A 21,900-nucleotide genomic window follows, 5' to 3' on the forward strand; every position below is an offset into this window, starting at 1 on the left:
TATTTTTAAGTGGTTTCCATTCTGCCAAAACATACTCAGACATAGTACTAATGTGAAAAGGTGAATGATATTTGAAGTGGAGTCTATGGCCCGGCAGGCGTTTTTCAAGTTGTATCCCTAAACTAAACCATAGGCCAGTACCGAGGCAAACTGATAGTCATCAGCTCTTCTTCTGCTTGTCGAGTCCACACACAAGATTAGAAGTTGTTCAGCCAGAGCTGAACACACTTCTCTGCATCTGCATACAATGGCGTCTGTCTTGTCGCTTCTTGAGCTTATTGTGAATGGTAGTGGAACGATTGGTGGAAATAGGGCCGCGACGTGAACGCTCTTTCCTTGACTCTGTAACCAGCACTGAGAAGCTAATATTGCAGGAGTGTATCCAAAGGTACAGAGCTTCTAAGCTGAATGTGCAAAGCCTGTGTTGGGGGAAATGTGTGTGTTTTCACACACTCAAGGTCTGGCTTTCAAGTGGGGACCAGTCACCCTCTTTATAATGGCTCTGACCAAGACGGCACTGAATACAAACATGTGGTGAGGTTCTCCAATAAGTCAATTTCCTCTGGTCCTACCTGCAGTGTACACTGATTAGCACCTTAGTGGGGGTTCAAAGATGCTTCATTGACCCAAAGAAATTCCAGCAATTAATTGCACGCGTTACAATGGTTGCATGTGGATTCCAAATTTCACAATAAATCACCAACCATAAAAGGTTTTATTTTTTGTTGTTTGTGGATTGCGATAATTAGTTATTGATATATTGATATGCTAGACTGGCCTGACAATGGTTCCTCCATTCTTCTTGCAGATAGCGATTCTTCCTTTGGCATTCTGTATGTACAGAAAGATTTGTATGCCCGTTCTTTTGTCATTATCATCGTTTAACATATTTTATATCCTGGCTTTTCTATGCACAATCGTCTATTCTAACTCCAATAACATAGGAGTACATTTGTTCTAATTAACTCAGCCATTGCAGTCTAAGCTGTTCTCTCCTCTAATTGTTGTACTGTCTCTTCTAACATAACTGTTAAACTACCATCACTAGGATGCCTTAATTTCCTATAATCCCTTTTTCCAGGACATAAGGCACTTAAGGGCCTGTCCCACTTACACGACTTTTTCAGCGACTGCCGGCATCCATCATAGGTCGCTGAAAAATGTCAACATCTTGAAAATTCAGCGGCGACCAGAAATACGCTATGACTCTTTGGGTAACCAGGAGACTACTCACGACCATACAGGTGACACCCTGACGACATGATGAAGCCTATATGGTCATGAGTAGTCGCCCAAAGAGTTGTACCTTGTTCTGGTCGCCGCTGGATTTTCAACATGTTGAAAATTTTCGACGACTTGTAATGACCTATGACGGGTGATGGCAGTCGCCGATAAAGTCGCGTAAGTGGGACAGGCCCTTTAGGTTGACCATATGACAAACATTCCTGATTTTCATATGATTCCTGCGGAATATTTAAGACTTGGCTGTGAAAGTAAATTATTTTATTTTGCCTCATTAGCAGTGCAACATCAAGGTAGGCTTCAGTTGTGCAGATGTTATTGCCCTCATCAATATGGCAGGGATGGGACTTACTACAAATATACCACAGACTCCATTTTGATTTGCCTAAAAACCCATGTCATGGAGCCACATTTTCAGGCCTTCATACAAAGTACGTTGATCTGTTGTAAGCTGGTGCAGATTTATTTATTGTGGTATTTCTATTCTAGAATGAGATAGGAACTTAACCACTTTTACTAGAGCAATCTTATTTAAAGGCCACAGAAAATTAAATACTGTTTCCAATCATCCACAAATCAAAACCTCCCTCACCTGTATCTACCTATTACTTGCCATGCTTTTTCCTGCCCCCCCCCCCCCACCCCCTTCCAGCTTTCTCCCCCCAACTACAATCTGTCTGAAGAAGGATCACCTATTCATGCTCTCCAGAGATGCTGCTTGACCTGTTGAGTTACCCCAGTATTTTGTGTTTTGCCCATGGAGGTTGTACTGTGTTGGGGTTCAAATGCATGACATCTTGACCTTGGTTTGTACTACCGAACCACCATTCCTATTCTGCATATAATATCCTAAAGCTGAAGCTCCATAACAGATGTTTTGTTTTAAAACTGGCAAGACCTTTCTTCAAAGTGTGATTTAATAAGGTGCATGCACTTCATCATTAGGAAATATTCCAGTACTGTTCTATTTTTAAAAGGGAGATTTTACATGAATGCTATTTCAAAATAACCAATGTACTCAAATTTCCTCTTCAAAGAATCAAACTGAAGCAATTAAGTTACTTAAATCAGGCCCCTCAAATTTCACAGAGCAACATCATATAATTTAAAAGGCATCTGCTTTAGAATGGAAAAAATATTGCCAGAAGCCTGACTTTCTACAGGAAGGATAAACAGCTCTGCTGCTGTAGATAAGAGCAGTATTTTTTTCTGCTTAGCATTTATTTCCTCTTGCCGTGTTTCTCCATTATTTAAAAAAAATGTAACTGACTATATAACTGACTTGGGGGAGGAAATTAGTTTTGTACATTTTTGAGCTTGAAATATTTGGTGAACCGAGTGAATACACAAAAGGTGAGGGCTCACCTGGTACTGGAACCCAACCAACAGTGGTGTATCGCTGGTGAGCCGTGAGGGTTAATAGTCCTTGAGGCAGCTCCCTGCTTCCACAAAAAGCAAAGCTGGACCGACTGTCACCCTGGCAACATCCGGCAGATGGTTCTGGGAAAGGAGAGGGAATGTTTGGAAGCAGTGAAAGGGAGAGACAGAACTGCTGAGCAAGATGGGCGAGTGAGACAATTGAAAGGGGATGATTAAGGACCAACAATTGTATTGTGTGGCCATGACTTCAAAAGGAGCACTTTAGTTCCTTTCAGGGCTCCATATTCAGGGATTATACACTGTTTACATAGAAAATAACATATAATAGTACAGTACAGGAACAGACCTTTCAGCCCACAATATTTGTGCTGAACATAATGCCAAGTTAAACTAACCTGATCTGTCTGCACATGATCCAAACCCCTCCATTTCCTGCATAACTAGGTGCCTATCTAAAAGCCTCTTGAACACCACTATTGTATCTGCCCAGCAGCATGTTTCAGGCACCCACCACACTCTGTGTAAAAAAAAAATCTTGCCCACTTTGCCTCGCTCACCTTAAAGCTATGGTTTCTAGTCTTTGACATTTCCACCATGGTGAAAAGGTTCTGACAATTTGCCCTATCTATGCCTCTCATAATTTGTTTTATTTCTACCAAGTCTCTCCTCAACCTTCGACGTTCTAGAGAAAACAATCCAATCCATAGTTTATGATACTCAGAAAAAATGTACAATTTTGTTATTAATTTGGCAATAGTTTATCCTCAACTCAGCCATGGTCAGTGTTGTCTTAAAGTCGGAGGATTTGCAGGGTTGTCACACTCCAGAGACTTGGTCACAAAGGTCTGGGTTACCACTTCAGTGTAGCATTCATAAAGATGTGGAAGTTATATCTGATTCCCTATCCCTAAACAATTCTACAAAAACAGATATTCTGTTATATTCCTGCTCGTGACACCTTGTTATGAATAAACAGGCTGCTATTTGTTCCTGCAATCAGATAAAGACAATTCTTTAAAAATGTTCTTCATTAAGTTTTGAAGCCACTAAATAAAGATATGACTTTCCTTGAGCAACATACAAAGTGCTGGAGGAACTCAGAATGTCAGGCAGCATGTACAGTCATAGAGTCTCATAGAGTCATACAGCATAGTAACTGGCCCATCGGCCCAACTTGCCCATGCCGACCAAGATGCTCCATCTGCACTAGACCCACCTGCCCGCTTTTAACCCAAATCCCTCGAAACATTTACTACCCATGTACCTATGCATATGTCTTTTGAATGATGTTATAGTATCTTGAAAGGCGCCCATAAATAAAATTTATTATTATTATTACCTGCCTCAACTATCCCCCTCTGGCAGCTTGTTCTATATCTCCACCGCAATGTTTCCCCTCAGGTTCCCATTAAATCTTTCCCCCCTCACCTTAAACCTAGGTCCTATAGTTTTCCCTCCTCTGGATAAAAGACTGTGCATCTACCTGATCTATTCCCTGCATGATCTTATACACTTCCATAAGATCACCCTTCCTCTTCCTATGCTCCAACAAATGAAGTTCTAGCCTGCCCAACCTTTCCCGATAGCTCAGATCCTCAAGTCCTGGGAACTGTGGAGGGAATGAACAGTCAACATTTCAGGTCAGAATATTGCCTCTCCACTCCCTCCACAAATACTGCCTGGCCCACTGAGATCCTTAAGCACCTTGTGTATTCCCGCTATATTCCAACAACTGCAGTTCCTTGTGTCTCCACGACTTTCCTTTATTAATTTTGCATCAAATGGAATGTCGCTAGCAACATCATTAGCGTTCAACATTCAATAGGAAATTTGATGACATATCACAGTGAAAGACAAGAGTGAAGGTGCTTTATGACACCACCAATGAATGGAACATAGTAAAGTACAGCACAGAAGCAGGCCCTTCTGCCCACAATATCCCTGTTGAACATCCCCGCACCTGTCCTCCACTATCACCCTGAGCACCGGCACACCACAGGGCTGTGTATTGAGCCCCATGCTCTACTCCCTCTTCACACATGACTGTGTTCCAGCATTCGACACCAACACCATTGTGAAGTTTGCAGACGCCACAACAGTGATTGGGCTGATCACCAACGGTGATGAAACAAAATACAGAGCGGAGGTGCAGAACCTGGTGGACTGGTGCGCACGTAACAACTTGTCACTAAACACCTCCAAGACCAAGGAGCAGATTATTGACTTCAGGAGGTCACATAATGGAGAATACGCCCCAACCTCCATCTACGGGGACAGTGTGGAGAGAGTGTCCAGCTTTAAGTTTCTGGGCGCTCACATTTCAGAGGACCTCACATGGTCCACCAACACCGCTGCGCTGGTCAAGAAGGCACAGCAACGACTGTTCTTCCTGAGGACATTAAAAAAGACTGGTCTGCCCCAACAGCTGCTGACAACCTTCTACCGCTGCACCACAGAGAGCATATGAACGTATGGCATCTCTGTGTAGTATCTCAGCTGCACGGAGGCGGAGAGGAGAGCTCTTCAGCGCGTCATCCACTGAGCACCGAGGATTATTGGGACACAGCTACCAGCCTTGGAGGGCATCCGGAAGTTCCTCAGGAAGGCCGTCAGCAACCATAAAGACTCCTCACACCCTTGTAATGGACTGTTCGAACTACTTCCCTCCGGCAGACATTACAAGGCCTTCTACACCCGAACCTCCAGACTCAGGAACAGCTTCATTCCCAGAGCTATAGCGGCTCTGAAACGGCCCTGCTGAGTGCCCCCCACCCCCCCCGGACTGTCTCCCTCGGATGGTCACGTTGCACAGACACATCTGCACTTTAGTCTGACTATTTTACTGTTCTTTTACAAACCATGTTCTCGGGATATCTAAATCTAAATGTTATTAGTTATTTATGTTATGACATCGGATGGAAGCTGCATACACAAATCTCGTTGCGCTTATGTGCAATGACAATAAAATATATTATTATTATTATTATTATTATGATAGCAAGTTGAACTAATTTTCTCTGCCTGCATGTATCCCTCCATTCCCTGTGTGTGCATCTGCCTACCTCAAAGCCTCAAATGCCATTATTGTATCTTGGTTGACCCCTTAACCCATTCCAGGAACTCACCACTCTGTGCAAAAAGCTTGCCCAACACATCTCCTTTAAACTTCGCCCTCTTACTTAAAAACTATACCCTCTAGTTTTTGACATTTCCACCCTGGGAAAAGGATTCTGACTGTCAACCCTAAATAGTCTCTTAATGACTGCAGTAACAATTACTGTTTTAACCTTCTTGGGATTAATTACATCAACATCATCCTGTTGATATGTACTCAATAAATATATGACCCACACCACCCTGACCACACTTTCATTTCAATAGACAATAGACAATAGGTGCAGGAGTAGGCCATTTGGCCCTTCGAGCCAGCACCGCCATTCAATGTGATCATGGCTGATCAACCCCAATCAGTACCCCGTTCCTGCCTTCTCCCCATATCCCCTGACTCCGCTATTTTTAAGAGCCCTATCTAGCTCTCTCTTGAAAGCATCCAGAGAACCTGCCTCCACCACCCTCTGAGGCAAAGAATTCCATAGACTCACAACACTGTGAGAAAAAGTGTTTCCTCGTCTCCGTTCTAAATGGCTTACTCCTTATTCTTAAACTGTGGCCCCTGGTTCTGGACTCCCCCAACATCGGGAACATGTTTCCTGCCTCTAACGTGTCCAAGCCCTTAACAATTTTATATGTTTCAATGATCCTGCTCTGTCCATATAGTGCTGGGATGCAGCAGATGTTGAAGGTGTGCTCTCAGTATGGCCTTGATTATGACATTAATTATAACACTAAGAAAAGCCGCATAATTGTAGTTAGGAGCGCTGAGGACAGGGAATCAACTTTTCCGACCTTTTATTTGTCAGACGGTCCTCTTGCTGTGTGTGAGGAAATTAAATACTTAGGTCATGTCATATCCGATGACTGGACGGATGACAAAGACCTTTACCGACAGCGCTGTAAAACCTATCTTCAAGCGAACATGCTTATAAGGAAGTTTTATATGTGCTCTGACTCTGTGAAGTGTTCCCTGTTCAGAACCTACATCACACCGTTCTATACAGCCCAATTGTGGTCGAAGTATAAGAAAAAGAGTATGCAAAGACTCAAGGTAGCATACAATGATGCAATGAGGTTGCTGCTTTGTGTCCCTAGGTGGCATAGTGCCAGTCAATTGTTCGTGTCCACTAGAGTGCCAACCTGTGACGCACTCTTAAGACAGCTGATGTTTAGTTTTATGTGTCGACTGGACAAGTCAGAGAACCACATAATTGAAGCCCTAGTCAGCCCTCTGAAAAGCTGCCATAGATTCACTTCTAGGCTAAGACTGCATTGGTGCAATAGCTTGTATATTTTATAGGCTAACATGCAATTTTTTTAATGTATTTTTGTATCTTCTTTTTTTTCTCTTTTTTTTTTCTGTTTGATGTGTTATATGGACCTGTGTCTGTAATAAAGCTTTAATAATAAAATGAGATGCCCTCTCATCCTTCTAAACTCCAGAATGTACAAGCCCAGCTGCTCCATTCTCTCAGCATATGACAGTCCCGCCATCCCAGGAATTAACCTTGTAAACCTACACTGCACTCCCTCAATAGCAAGAATGTCCTTCGTCAAATTAGGGGACCAAAACTGCACACAATATTCCAGGTGTGGTCTCACTAGGGCTCTGTACAACTGCAGAAGGACCTCTTTGCTCCTATATTAGATTCCTCTTGTTATAAAGGGCAACATGCCATTCGCTTTCTTCACTGCCTGCTGTACCTGCATGCTTACTTTCATAGACTGTTGTACAAGGACCCCCAGATCCCGTTATACTTCCCCTTTTCCCAACCAGACGCCATTTAGATAGTAATCTCCTGCCATCGGGAAGAAGGTAGAGGAGCCAAGACATATGACGATAAAACACTCTTGACTGTCCTTACTCTTGATCATCTATTGTCAGACAGGTAGCACTAAAATACAGTTTTGATAATAAAGTATATGAGGCAAAATTACTGATGCATTATTAAATGGCAATGGTGTATGTTTTAACATGATTGCAGACACTAAATTAGGCCAATGAAATATTGTGAAGCAAAAGAAAATTGATGTATCTTTTGAATAAAATTATATTTGGAATAATGACAAGTTGTGATGAGAACAATCCCCCACACAAAGCAGAAAATTGCCAAAAAATATATTGCAGGTGCTCCATCAAGAAGAACACTCCAGATGGTCAGAAATTTTGAAATTATGTTCAAAATGAAGTTGAAAGATATGGCAATGTACATCAGATGGTAAGTGCCAGGTAATTTATTCTGAGGCTAGCTGGGTGGGGAAGACATTGAAGGAGAGAAACCTAGAGTGTACGTGAAACACATAAGTTTAGAAATACAGCATGGAGACAGGTCCTTCGTCCCACTAAGTCCACGTTGACCATCGATCACCCCTTCACACTACTTTTATGTTATTCCACATCCGCACCCATGCCCCATATTAGGGGCAATTTACAGCAACCAATTGATCTACAAACCCACACGTCTTTGGGAAGGTAATGGCTGTTTGACATAACTACCTGATTACCTTCACGGTGGTGGACATGATGAGGGACCCTCAAGCCCGATAATCAAAGGGGCATTTCAAAAAAATTGAATTTGATTGAATTTGTGTATGAACCAAATTAAGACAAAGTGTAACAATGGGGTCAGGATAATAAAACACATCTTAGGTGTAGCATTTCCTTAGCATTCCCAAGTCCAACATCTGCTTATATTTGGCTTATTGGGAGGACTGACAGCTGATTAGATCAACTCTTAGTCATCAGATTAGTTAAAACAAATGTAGGTCCCTTGCAGTCAGAAATAGGTGAATTGATCATGGGGAACAAGGACATGGCAGACCAATTGAATAACTACTTTGGGTCTGTCTTCACTAAGGGAGACATAAATAATCTGCCGGAAATAGCAGGGGACCGGGGGTCAAATGAGATGGAGGAACTGAGTGAAATCCAGGTTAGCCGGGAAGTGATGTTAGGTAAATTGAATGGATTAAAGGCCGATAAATCCCCAAGGCCAGATAGGCTGCAACCCAGAGTACTTAAGGAAGTAGCCTCAGAAATAGTGCATGCATTAGTGATAATTTTTCAAAACTCTTTAGATTCTGGAGTAGTTCCTGAGGATTGGAGGGTAGCTAATGTAACCCCACTTTTTAAAAAGGGAGGGAGAGAGAAAATGAGGAATGACAGACCAGTTAGTCTAACATCGGTAGTGGGGAAACTGCTAGTCAGCTATTAAAGATGGGATAGCAGCACATTTGGAAAGTGGTGAAATCATTGCACAAAGTCAGCATGGATTTATGAAAGGTAAATCATGTCTGATGAATCTTATAGAATTTTTCAAGGATGTAACTAGTAGAGTGGATAAGGGAGAACCAGTGGATGTGTTATATCTGGACTTTCAGAAGGCTTTCGACAAGGTCCCACATTAGAGATTAGTATACAAACTTAAAGCACACGGTATTGGGAGTTCAGTATTGATGTGGATAGAGAACTGGCTGGCAGACAGGAAGCAAAGAGTAGGAGTAAACGGGTCCTTTTCACAATGGCAGGCAGTGACTAGTGGGGTACCGCAAGGCTCAGTGCTGGGACCCCAGCTATTTACAATATATATTAATGATTTGGACGAGGGAATTGAAGGCAACATCTCCAAGTTTGTGGATGACACAAAGCTGGGGGACAGTGTTAGCTGTGAGGAGGATGCTAGGTGGCTGCAAGGTGACATGGATAGGCTGGGTGAGTGGGCAAATGCATGGCAGATGCAGTATAATGTGGATAAATGTGAGGTTATCCACTTTGGTGGCAAAAACAGGAAAGTAGACTATTATCTGAATGGTGGCCGATGAGGAAAAGGGGATATGCAACGAGACCTGGGGGTCATGGTACATCAGTCATTGAAAGTAGGCATGCAGGTGCAGCAGGCAGTGAAGAAAGCAAATGGTATGTTAGCATTCATAGCAAACGGATTTGAGTATAGGAGCAGGGAGGTTCTACTGCAGTTGTACAGGGTCTTGGTGAGACCACACCTGGAGTATTGCGTTCAGTTTTGATCTCCTAATCTGAGGAAATACATTATTGCCATAGAGGGAGTACAGAGAAGGTTCACCAGACTGATTCCTGGGATGTCAGGACTTTCATATGAAGAAAGACTGGATAGACTCGGCTTGTACTCGCTAGAATTTAGAAGATTGAGGGGGGATCTTATAGAAACTTACAAAATTCTTAAGGGGTTGGACAGGCTAGATACAGGAAGATTGTTCCCAATGTTGGGGAAGTCCAGAACAAGGGGTCACAGTTTAAGGATAAGGGGGAAATCTTTTAGGACTGAGATGAGAAAATCATTTTTCACACAGAGAGTGGTGAATCTCTGGAATTCTCTGCCACATAAGGTAGTTGAGGCCAGTTCATTGGCTATATTTAAGAGGGAGTTAGATGTGGCCCTTGTGGCTAAAGGTATCAGAGGGTATGTAAAGAAGGCAGGTACAGGATACTGAGTTGGACGATCAGCCATGATCATATTGAATGGCGGTGCAGGCTCGAAGGGCCGAATGGCCTACTCCTGCACCTATTTTCTATATTTCTATGTTTCTATTACGGCAGGTAAGGCAGCATTAGTGTCGGTAGAGACAAATTCCATGTTTCAGTTCCGGATGATGCTGCCTGGATTGCCAAATATTTCCAGCGATTATTTTATTGTGCTTTTGATGATTTAATTTCAGCAATGAGTGATTATCTTCGTAATAGCAAGTTGCAACATGCTTATCTTGCCAATACAAATTAATACATTTTCTCTCTGTGAGGGTCTTGGCACATGTATGATGAATAATTAGAGGCAATTGTTCCATTTACGAGTGTATTGTCACATCATGGATATTCTTACTTCCTAGAGGGAAGAGGGATGATCTTATAGAGGTGTATAAAATTATGAGAATAGATCGGGTAGATGCACAAAGTATTTTGCCCACAGTAGGTGAATCGAGGACGAGAGGACATAGATTTAATGTGAAGGGGAAAAGATAATAGGAATTTCAGGGATGACTTTTTCAAAGGGTGGTGGGTGTAAAACTAAACCTAAGTGGGTGAGAACTACACTTTCTCAGTAAGACGAGGAAGAGAAAGAAAATATTTAAATTCAAGAGGCAATGCTGTTGTATTTTACATATAGCCAAATGCTGAGACAGTGCCACTGTTCAAATTACAAATGTAAAGACAGAGAAGGAATCTGCAGTGTGAATAAGTAATCTAGGTAGGAGAAAGGCTAGTATGGGCATCGCCTACATCAGGCAGCTCAAATCTTTTATTGTGCAGGAGGGGGATTTATTATTCAAGACTCAAGAGAGACTTTAGGTCTGAGAGATACAGCGCCTGAAACAGGCCCATCAGCCCACCGAGTATACACCAAACAACAATCACCCCATACACTACACTATCCTACATATTAGGGACAATTTAACAATGTACCAAAGCCAATTAACCTACAAACTTGTATGTCTATGGAGTGTGGGAGGAAACCAGAGCACCCAGAGAAAACCCATGTGATCACAGGGAGAATGTACAAAATCCATACACAGGATCCGTAGTCAGGATCGAACCCGGGTCATTGGGGCTCTAACGCAGCAATTCTATTGCTGCGCCACGATGCTGCACTTCAAGAGTTAAGAGTCAGGAATGTTTTCTTGTCATATGTACCAACATGGAACAATGAAATTCTTACCTGCAGCATCACAACAGGTTAAACACAGTACTCAATGGATCATATAATAAAGAACCATAAAAATACACTTCTATACATAGACAAAAAACATAGTGCAAAAAACAAACAAGGCCAGAGTCCTTAATGCAATCAAAGCAGTTTGGAATTTGGTGTATAGTTGGTTGTTGGGAATAAGCTCTTCCTGAATCTGGATGTTACAGTTTTCAGACTCCTTTACCCTTTTCCCAGTGGCAGGAGAGAAATGAGGGTGTGGCCAGGATGGTGCGGGTCCTGGCTGATGCTGGCTGCATTTTTGGGACAGCGCCTCCTTTAGTGGGGAGGTCAGTACCCGTGATGGACTTGGCAGTGTACACCATTTTTTGTGATCTCATTTGTTCCTGGGCATCTGAGTTGCTGAAGCAGGCTATAATGCAACCAGTCAATATGCTCTCTACTGGAAACCAGTTATTAAAGCTTTATTACAGACACAGGTCCATATAACACATCAAACAGAAGAAAAAAAGAGAAAAAAAAGAAGTTACAAAAATACATTAAAAAAATTGCATATTAGCCTATAAAATATACAAGCTATTGCACCAATGCAGTCTTAGCCTAGAAGTGAATCTATAGCAGCTTTTCAGAGGGCTGACTAGGGCTTCAATTATATGGTTCTCTGACTTGTCCAGACGACACATAAAACTAAACATCAGCTGTCGTAAGAGTGCCTCACAGGTTGGCACTCTAGTGGACACAAATAATTGACTGGCACTATGCCACCTAGGGACACGAAGTAGCAACCTCATTGCATCATTGTATGCTACCTTGAGCCTCTGCATACTCTTTTTCTTATACTTCGACCACAATTGGGCTGTATACAACGGTGTGATGTAGGTTCTGAACAGGGAACACTTCACAGAGTCAGAGCACATATAAAACTTCCTTATAAGCATGTTCGCTTGAAGATAAATTTTACGGCGCTGTCGGTAGAGGTCTTTGTCATCCGTCCAGTCATCGGATATGACATGACCTAAGTATTTAATTTCCTCACACACAGCAAGAGGACCGTCTGACAAATAAAAGGTCGGAAAAGTTGATTCCCTGTCCTCAGCTAGTTAGAAGTTCAAGAGAGTATTTGTCGACATACTAAATCTCTTCAACCTTCTGCGGACATAGAGCCATTGATGGGCTTTCCTTATGATTGCATCCATCTTCAGAGATATGCACGCTAGGAACCTGAAGTTATTGACTCTCTCCATCACCGACCTGATGAAGACAGGTTTGTGGGTCCTCAGCTTTCTTTTTCTAAAGCCATCAATCAGTTTCTTGATTTCACTGATGTTGAGAATAAAGTTGTTCTGGCACCATTCAATCGGTCGATCATTCTCATCAGTTTCAGTCTGAAAAAAAGTCGCAACCCGAAATGTCACCCATCCGTGTTCTCTTGAAATACTGCCTGACCCACTGAGCGATTCCAGCACTCTGTGTCTTCTTTTGTAAAATAGCATCTGCAGTTCCTTGTATCTCCATCTATGGAGGAGTTCCTCAGGCACATACAGCTGCTTCAGCAATCGCCCTCATTCCTTCATCAGTTTATATCTCAAAAGTGTTTGTTGCTACTCAATGCCATTGGCGGATCTTCAGATGAGATGTCCCATTCTTCCATGCAACATGTAATCATGGGTTGATAAGTGGGAAATAACACTTGTTCTGCATGGGCCAGGCAATCTCAAACATGAGAATGCCTTACTTACCCCCTTGACATTCGATGGCTTTACCACTGATGACCAACTATCTCCATCAACAATCCTCACATTACTTTGTGAAGGTATGGTCACCATTGACAAAAAACCTAACTGTTCTACCTACATAAACACTGCGTCCACGAGATCTGAAAGGAAATCACATTGAGACAGAAACCTTAGTGGGGATATTGAAAGGATCATTTGTGAGTGTTCAGAAATCAAAGGTTACTGCAACATGTAAAGAAGAAATACTAATAGATGAAGAGGGTACTGGTGGTAGTATCATTCAAAATGTTATGAGTAAAGTAGCAACGAGAATGGCACAACCATCTAATCTCCTTTGGAAAAGGGAACAATACCAGGAGCAGGCACGTGCCGTGAGTAATTACTCAGGGTAGGCAGTCAGTTGGCTTTAAAAAAAAAATTAAACCGCGCATGCGCAGATTGTTCTCTCTTTAAAAATGTAAAATAAAAATAAAAACACTAACAATTCAATTTTCTCAAGGCTTCCTAGTCTCCTTTATTCTTAATTACTGAATGGTTGAGGGGGGGGGGGGGGGTGGTGAAGGGTGATGGCAGGTGGAGAGATGGTGGGGAAAACGGGAGTACAGGGAAAAGTTGAATCAGTTGTCATCTTATTGAATGACTATACTTGTTCAAGGGACCAATTGGGGGAGAGTTCTTTTCACAGCGTGTGGAGAGTCTGTGCCAGGGGTAAAGTTGCGGGGAGGGCAGGAGTGCTGACAAGGAGGGGGTCGGGGATAATGCCAGTAACTCACTCACTCACCGCTACTGCAGCTCTCCGGGCGCGAAGCCACCGCATTGTAGCCGGGGATAGAAGCAGCTAGGGGACCCCACAGCAGAACAGGCCGCCACTTCAGCACCTTCTGCTGGCCCGCTCACCTCTGGCAGTGCTCTCCGTCTGAACACCTCTCACCTGCCGCTCGCTCATGTCAGCCACTTCCTGCAAATCCTTAAATTCCCACAGCCGAGTAACCTCAATCGCGCTGTCGGAATTTAAGGATTTGCGGGACATGAGTGAGGGAGCTCTGAAAGGAGATCTCCCCCCACCCCCACACCCCGGGAAATACGGTATTTAAAAACATCACCAAGAAATGTACTTACCACATTATCGATACACAAACTCCATTCTTCTCTCTCTGTTTCCTAAGGTACACTTAAAATAATGCCAATCAATATTTGAAAACCCCGCCAAGAAACTAGCGCGGTGCATGTGCAGTAGGCTGCAAGGGCTGAATTTCTGCTGCCTTCAGCCCCGCTTGTCATTGACGGATCCAGCAGCGCTGACGGCACGTGGGCTGCACGGACCTTCAAGGGTCACAAGCGCTGCGGATGAAAGGCACAGAGAATTATGCCTATCTAAGAGATTGATCTCTTAGATAATTCTCCCATGCCTTTACTAGTTATATTTAGTTATTACCATTTTATAATTTTAGTCAGGGTAGGCAGTGCCTACCTTGCCTACCCTGACGTACAGTATCAGATCATTGATTATCTATGGTTGGGATTGAGATTAATATTATGTATTTTGTTGCTGGCAGGGGTTGGGGGGGGTGATGGGTGGAATATGGGTTACTTCTGTGACTGATTTGTATATTTTCCTTGCCCATGTTATTTTTAGATGTTGTCAAATCTGACTGCCTAATCCGCACAGTTGATAGAATGTCAAAAACTCTGTTGCTTTTCTCATCAGTTGCACCAAGATATGCTCGCCCATCAAACCTGTACTTGCTGGCTCACAATGTATATCCTCGTTCTTGTTTCCATGTCCCTTGTTAGTCTTGCCTCTCTCCATCTCTGCGACCCCCAGCTGCACTTTGGTTTGCTCCACCATCCGCCAAGCATTCATCTGGCTTTGAATCTCCCTGCCCCACGAACCCTTCAAGCTTCCACTTCAAGCAAGCTTTTGGTCAATTGCCAATAGTTCTTTATGTAGCTCAGTGACAATTCTTTAATGATAATCATTCCTATGAAAGAAAAACTTTTAAATGCCTTTTATTAAGGAGACTTTATAAAAGCAATTTCTGACTGAAGCAGATTAGCAACACGGTTTTTTCCATTCTTTTTTACTTTGAAGTCAATGGAAATAAGTATCTTGAGGTGTGAGTTCCCAACCCACTTTGAGCTGTTACATACAAAGTAAAATGTATCCACAGAGAGTCTTGTAGTTAATGATGTTATTTATTTTTTTCAGAAAAAAATGGATGTCGATCTGATTAGGATTGATATTGAAGGGTGTGGAAATAAATTGGGACAGAAATAACAAGATGCTGCACAGAATAAAATATCCAAAGCTCTCAGCAGGGAAGGTAGAACTTCTCATTGCGGGTCTTGCTTGAAGATTCTTAATTACATTGTCATGTCCTCTAGTTTTATGCCTTCAGTCCAAATCAAATCGCCTCTTTAGATTTACATCAATTTTGCCTTTCAATGCATTACGTCCTTGGAAAATAACCAATTTCTCCTCAATTTGTTTTTACAATAGAAGAAATTTGGCATATTACCGCTTCCACTGAGAAATGATTCAAAGCCCAAAATGAGTGCCTTATTCGACTTGAATGGATTAGGAGAGAAAACATGCAGAAAAAAGGTTGAAATAATTAACAGGTCAGGCAGTATCGGTGAATGGAGAAACATGTTAAACACACATGGGCGGCATGGTGGCACAGCCTTCCATCATCATCATCATCGGCGGTCACTCGAAACAAATATGATTGTCCTCTCCTCTCCATAGGGGCGACTGAATCTGGCACCCACTGCCTGATGTGCCAGCTCATGACAAGGGACTTCCAGCTCTCACAATCCTGCCCCCATCACCACTTGCTGATCACCATAGGACTTAATCCAGGGTGTTAGGGTAGATTCCCTGTACGGAGGATGCCTGTGCGTGACTTGTTTAATGTGGGGAGACTGGTGCACAGACAGCCGCCACACGGTCCTTGACAGATCTGGGTCAGGATCCAGTGGCATGGAGTCCAAGACGACCAGAGACATTTTTCTGCTGCAGCCTTCATCCGCTTTCCCAGCCGTTGTGACGCTCCACTAAAGTGTGCCATCATCCTCCGCCTGTTTCACCGTTGAGGTCTTGGTTGGACTGCTCTTTGTCAGAGACCTCCCCTTCGACCTTACCGCCATGTGTGGCCCTACCAGGAGCATAGCTCCAGACGGCATCGCTCTCAGGATCTCAGGACCGCACAAGCTTCTCCACCAAGACAAGGTGACAATCCACGGAGAAGGTTGCCTTCCAGCGGTAGAGACCAGGGTTTCTGCATGGGTTCTGCATGAGCTGCTGTTTCCTCCCCACTGTTTTTAGAATAATTGGTTTGGTAAAATTATAGATTGTCCCTAGTGTGTCTAGAATATTGTGAGTGTGCAGAGATCACTGGTCGGCGCAGACACTGTTGGCTGAAGGGTCTGTTTCCGCGCTGTATCTCACAACTAAACTAAACTAAACTAAACTAAACATTTTAAAACTGGGAAAGATAGAGAAATTCAGTTACAAGTTGCAGGGAGGGTGACCCTTCAATCTTGAGACTCACCCAGGCAGCTATTCTACATTGGTGATTATTGTAACTGCCATCTAACTATTGAATAACACGAGACATTAGAACTCTACCTCAACCTTGCAAAGGTGCTTGCACATGCAATATGAGGTACTGGAATGTGATCAGCAGGTAGTAATTCAGCTGATTTGTTTTTCCCTTTATTAGCTCAAGGGCACAAATGTCAACTCCATCCAAGTCTATTGAGCTCAATACAAGTTGGGATCCTTCATAAAATAAACACAAAATACTGGATTAACAGCGGGTCAGGCAGCATCTCTGGAGGAAATCGATAGGTGACATTTCGGGTCGGGACCCTTTTTCAGACTGATTGTGGGTGAGTGGAGGGAAGGGGAACTGGAAGCAAGGAAAGACCAGGACAAATCAGGGCTGACGAAAGATGACCTCAGGCAGAGCAGATTACTGATAGGCCAATTGTGGGCTTGGTGATGCATGGCCATCCGAAGAGGGGGTGTCCTGGGTGTGGTCGCACCCCCCTTTTTTTCCAGAGTAAAAATAAATCCAGAGTGAAAAAAAATATTGGGGTGCAATATTTTGTTATTCTACACCAGGACAGAGGGAGCCTTGCCTTTGGGCTCCTTGGCCATCTTGCAGCTGTACAGCCACTGGATGACTCTGGCGCTGCGCTCGATGACTGAGAGGGCAGAGGCTTGTTCTTCCCCCGGAGTGGCTTGTTGCCGCTATCGCTGCTGCTGTGCCAGGACCGTTCGCTCTCCGAGTCTGGGCAGCTCACGCTGCAAAACTTGAGGGCAAAGCTTTCGAAAGCGGCGTCGGCGGCAAAGTTCTCCCTGGTCAGATTTTCGATCACCTAGGGCTCGAGTTCGCAGTGATTGACGAAACTGTCCAAGCCAGAGCAGGCTCGGGGAAAGCGACAGCTGAGGTCGGAGTGCGAGTGGCACAATCCACCTTCACCAACCCGCCGCTTGAGCAGCTCCTTGAGGCGACCTGCTGCTGCTTCTCGGGGTGCTGCTGGCGTGGCGACTGGGGGGGAGAGGAGGGGGTGGGGGGAGAGAGGAGGGAGGAGGGGGGTTGAGAGGAGAGAGGAGGGGAGGGGGAGGAGTGGGGGCAGATGAGGGTGGGCTAGAGGAGAGGAGGGGAGGGGAGAGGAGGAGAGGGGAGGAGGGGAGGGGAAGGGAGGATGGGGGAGAGGAGCAGCGGGGAGTGGAGGATGGAGGGGTGACGACACTTGCAGCAAGAGCAAGATGGCGCAGACCTCAACATTTGTTCGATTTTAGAATATTTTCATGACTAACGAGAGGGGGGAGAGAGAGGGGGGGAGGGAGGGGAGGGGAGGGGGAGAGGGTGGAAGCGTGAGGGGGGAAAGAGAGGGGTGGAGAGAGAGGGGGAAAGCCCGAGCCAAGGGTGGAGGAGTGAGGGAGTGGGGGGAGAGAGGGGGGAGACAGAGGGGAGAGAGGGGGGAAGAGAGAGGGGGGGAAGAGAGAGGGGGGGGAAGAGAGCGGAGGTAGAGATGGGGTAGAGAGAGGGGGAGAGATGGGGGGAGAGAGGGGGAGAGAGAGGGGAGAGGAGAAAGGGGAGAGAGAGGGGAGGAGGGGGGCAGTGGGAGGGGGAGAGAGGGCAGAGAGAGGTGGGAGGAGAGAGGGGGGAGAGAGAGAGGGGGGAGAGCGAGGCGGGGGAGAGAGTGGTGGGGAGAGAGGGGGGGAGAGAGGGGGGAGAGAGAGGGGGGGAGAGAGGGGGAGAGAGAGAGGGGGGGAGAGAGAGGAGGGGAGGAACGGGCCGAGCCGAGGGGGGGAGGAGGGGGAGAGAGGGGGGGCTAGAGAGGGGGGAGAGAGGGGGGGTTGGCGGAGGGAGATGGGGGATAGAGGAAGAGAGTGAGAGAGGGGAGGGGCGAGAGAGGGGGGAAGAGAGGGGCGGGAGAGAAAGAAGGGGAAAAAGAGGGGGGAGAAAGAGAGGGGGGAGAGAGGGGGAGAGAGGAAGGGGAGAGAGAGGGGGTGAGAGAGGGGAGAGAGAGGAGGGAGGGAGGGGGAGAAATAAAGCAAGAAATAAAGCACAACATTTTCAGGTAAGCCGATTTCGGACTCCAGGGGTTAAATCTCTACCAGAATATTTTAAAATGTTCCCGTTCGTGCGTCGTTTTTCGAGAAGATGTGAAACCACACAAGCAAATAAATAAATACACACACACATCCAAGATCAGAGTTTTATAGTTATATGGATATGATTTATAGTTATATGGATATGATGACATCCAGTGTGCTGTTGCTAGCTGCCTCCGCCCACAGTCTGGTTGTCTTTTTTTTAATTTTTAAAAAAAATATTTAAAGTATGTTCTTTTTAGTTTTTTTCAGTATCTTAAGTGGGGGAAGAGGGTATGATAAGGGGGAACCTTCCTTCAGTCACTTCCTGACGAGGACGCGACTGTTATCTGAGTCGTGCCCTCGCACCCCCTCATCACGTCCTATTAACTGGATTGGTACGGCCTTCCCTGCCGGACCGGACCAGAGCTTCAGCAATGGCGGTGAGGCACTGGAAACATCGCGGAGTGGGCGAGGCCTTACCTGGGATCGCCGCTTGGAGCTCTGGAGTGTTGGGTCGCCGCTCCAACATCGTGGGGCTGTGGGTGCGGACCCTTTGCTGAGGGTCGCCAGTGCAAATCTCCGCCGAGCACGGCCTGTGGACGCGTACTCTGGTGGAGGGCAGCTGGTTCGGAGGTCCAGGCCGCTGAGGATGTTCTCCCATTCGTCGTCGGGCTTCCATTGTTCCCGGCGAGAGGGCATGAACATCGGGTCACCCGTAGCGGCGACTGTAGGGTGCTCGGGAGGCCCCGACCACGGGTGAACATTGGGGAACATCAGTGAGGAGGTTGGCTGGACTTTGGTTCCTTCCCTCACAGTGGGGAACTTTGGTGCTGCTGTGAGGATGTTTGTGTTGTGGACTACTGTGTTCTGTGTTTTTGTGTTTTTTTAATTATTTGTATGACTAAGGGAAAATGAATTCCATTGTCTCTTGAAGACAATGACAATAAATCAAATCAAATCAAATCAAACCAGAGTTTTATAGTTATAAGGAATCAAAATCAAGAATTATAAATTCACATTTCAAAAATAGTTTCACAATTCAGTAGTACTGATTTTCAGTATTCCATACTGATATTTGAAAATACATGAGGTTTCATGCAAAATACTAATTATCAAATATCCAGTTCCTGTGTAGTAATTTCTATTTCATTTATGTGAAAAATACCAATTTCCTCAACGAAATACTGATTTTCAGCCGTCAAAATACGGAAATGCCCGGTGAAACTTGGCAGCTCTGCAATTCACAATCACATTATGTTTGAGAATTCAAAATGTGATTTGTGGTCTTGTTTATGAGTCATCATGGAACTAGAATTTGTTATAATAGTATGACTGTAAAATAGGTTAGTTTGAAAGCAACCATAGTAATGTAAATGCACCATTTAGTTTCTTCAATTTTCATGATGGGAATTGAAGTCGAACTAAATGTTGTATTCACATTACTATTCCATGTTGAAATTGATGTGATGTGAAGTTGTTAGATCAGGAGGACCATTAAAGGTGCACTGCACACACTAACACAGCCGAACAGTAACAGGAAATCAAATCAACCCACAAAACATTTTCTAAATAAAGGTTTTCTTTACTGCAAAAACATACAGTATTTTAAGTGTAATTTTTGCATGCTCATTTATAACATTTTACATAACATTTTACAACAGTACAACTTGATTATTAAAACAAGGACAACTTCAATTCTTGATTTAAAAAAATGTATACAACAATGACCCCAATCATTCCATTCCACCCACTCATTACTCTTGACTCAACCAAAATTATTTCTGAAATATTGGGCATAAATCTGGTGCAGAAATGCTCCAAAATAAGGCTCAGAATGCACCAGAGAGCATCTAAAACCCCAGAAATTCCAGGACCCTTAAGTGGGCTTCAAGCTTTGCGCTCGTGATGTGTGCTGCGTGCACATTATTTCACATACATTTTTTGTAATCCTGTCATGCCACCCCCCTTTTTGATAAGCTTTGTTCGGGCCTGTGGTGATGTGATCGCAAGAGGGATACATCGTGTTGAACTATGGAACTGGCTAAAACAACTTTTAATAGAGGATGAGATCTTTTCTTCGAGCTTTCACAGCTAACAAGCGGCTGAAGATCCTGCCGAGAATGGGAGACGACAGTTACAGACATGGGTGGTATAAGTGTTCAGTCAACAAAAGCCTACATGCAAGCTGAGGACAGACTGATTAGTAGAGCTTTACATTACTTGCCAGCTTATAAAGAACTTGCAGGCAGAAGCTGATTGGCCAACTATTCTAAGTCAACCATAAAAATTCCATCAACTGTGAATTGGTCTTGGCAGGTAAGGTTTCTGCTCATTTTTCTCAAAAAAATCCTGGAACATAATTGCAAAGCAGTTATATTTGAAATGCTAATGGTGCAGAATGTTGCATATGGTTTGAAACTACCAGATAATGAAATTCAGACATATTAATTTATTTTATACATTTTGTATGAAAATAATATTTAGGGTTTTTTTTATAGGATGCAGCACAGAATGCCACAGGAGATCCTTTTTCCCTGTGGCTATCAAACTGTACAACTCCTCCCCCTTCTGTCGTGGGGTAGACTGACTCCCCTTCCCCCTCCTCCCCAATCTTTTCACATCCTCAATCCTGAACTTTCCACTCGTCACTTTAATTTCACATTTCATGTATCTTGTTACGGTTTATGACTGTTGACAGACCAATTTCCCTCCTGGGATAAATAAAGTTCTATCGTATCGTATTGTATCGTATGATGGGGTGGGTTTTAGCATTCTGTGTAGAGGTGTTTTGCGGGACAGCAGGGTACACCACCAAGCAGCAGGATGGTACCTGTCCATCACCACTAGCTCACCCGGCCGTGCAGTCTAAGTGTCTTGAAATCTGCAGATCTTGGCTTTACAAAGTCCACTAAATGATGCACAGTTTTGGTGTCCGAGGTTAGCTGTTACCTTGAGCGATGCTACATCATCATCACTGTCCTTTCTCCACATTCATCACTATTTTCCTCTCCACCTTCTGGCCAGGTTGTTGTTCTTGGGTGTTTCGAATTCAGGAGGTACCAGGCTCTACTTTACTTTTTGTTCGAGATACCAACACTAGGGCCAATTCACAATTTTACCACAATTTTACCAA

General features: G+C 44.1%; 1 long non-coding RNA gene across 1 annotated transcript; it reads left to right on the top strand.

Annotated features, from left to right (window-relative positions):
- The first annotated feature begins 3,426 nt into the window (after nt 1–3,426).
- Nucleotides 3,427–19,163, top strand: LOC116974211. The gene is made up of 3 exons (XR_004412313.1): nt 3,427–3,437; nt 12,682–12,689; nt 19,056–19,163. It is a non-coding gene; the product is annotated as an uncharacterized LOC116974211 (long non-coding RNA).
- The last annotated feature ends 2,737 nt before the right edge of the window (nt 19,164–21,900 follow it).

This window comes from Amblyraja radiata, chromosome 1, assembly GCF_010909765.2.
Source record: "Amblyraja radiata isolate CabotCenter1 chromosome 1, sAmbRad1.1.pri, whole genome shotgun sequence".
Classification (NCBI taxonomy): Eukaryota; Metazoa; Chordata; class Chondrichthyes; order Rajiformes; family Rajidae; genus Amblyraja; species Amblyraja radiata.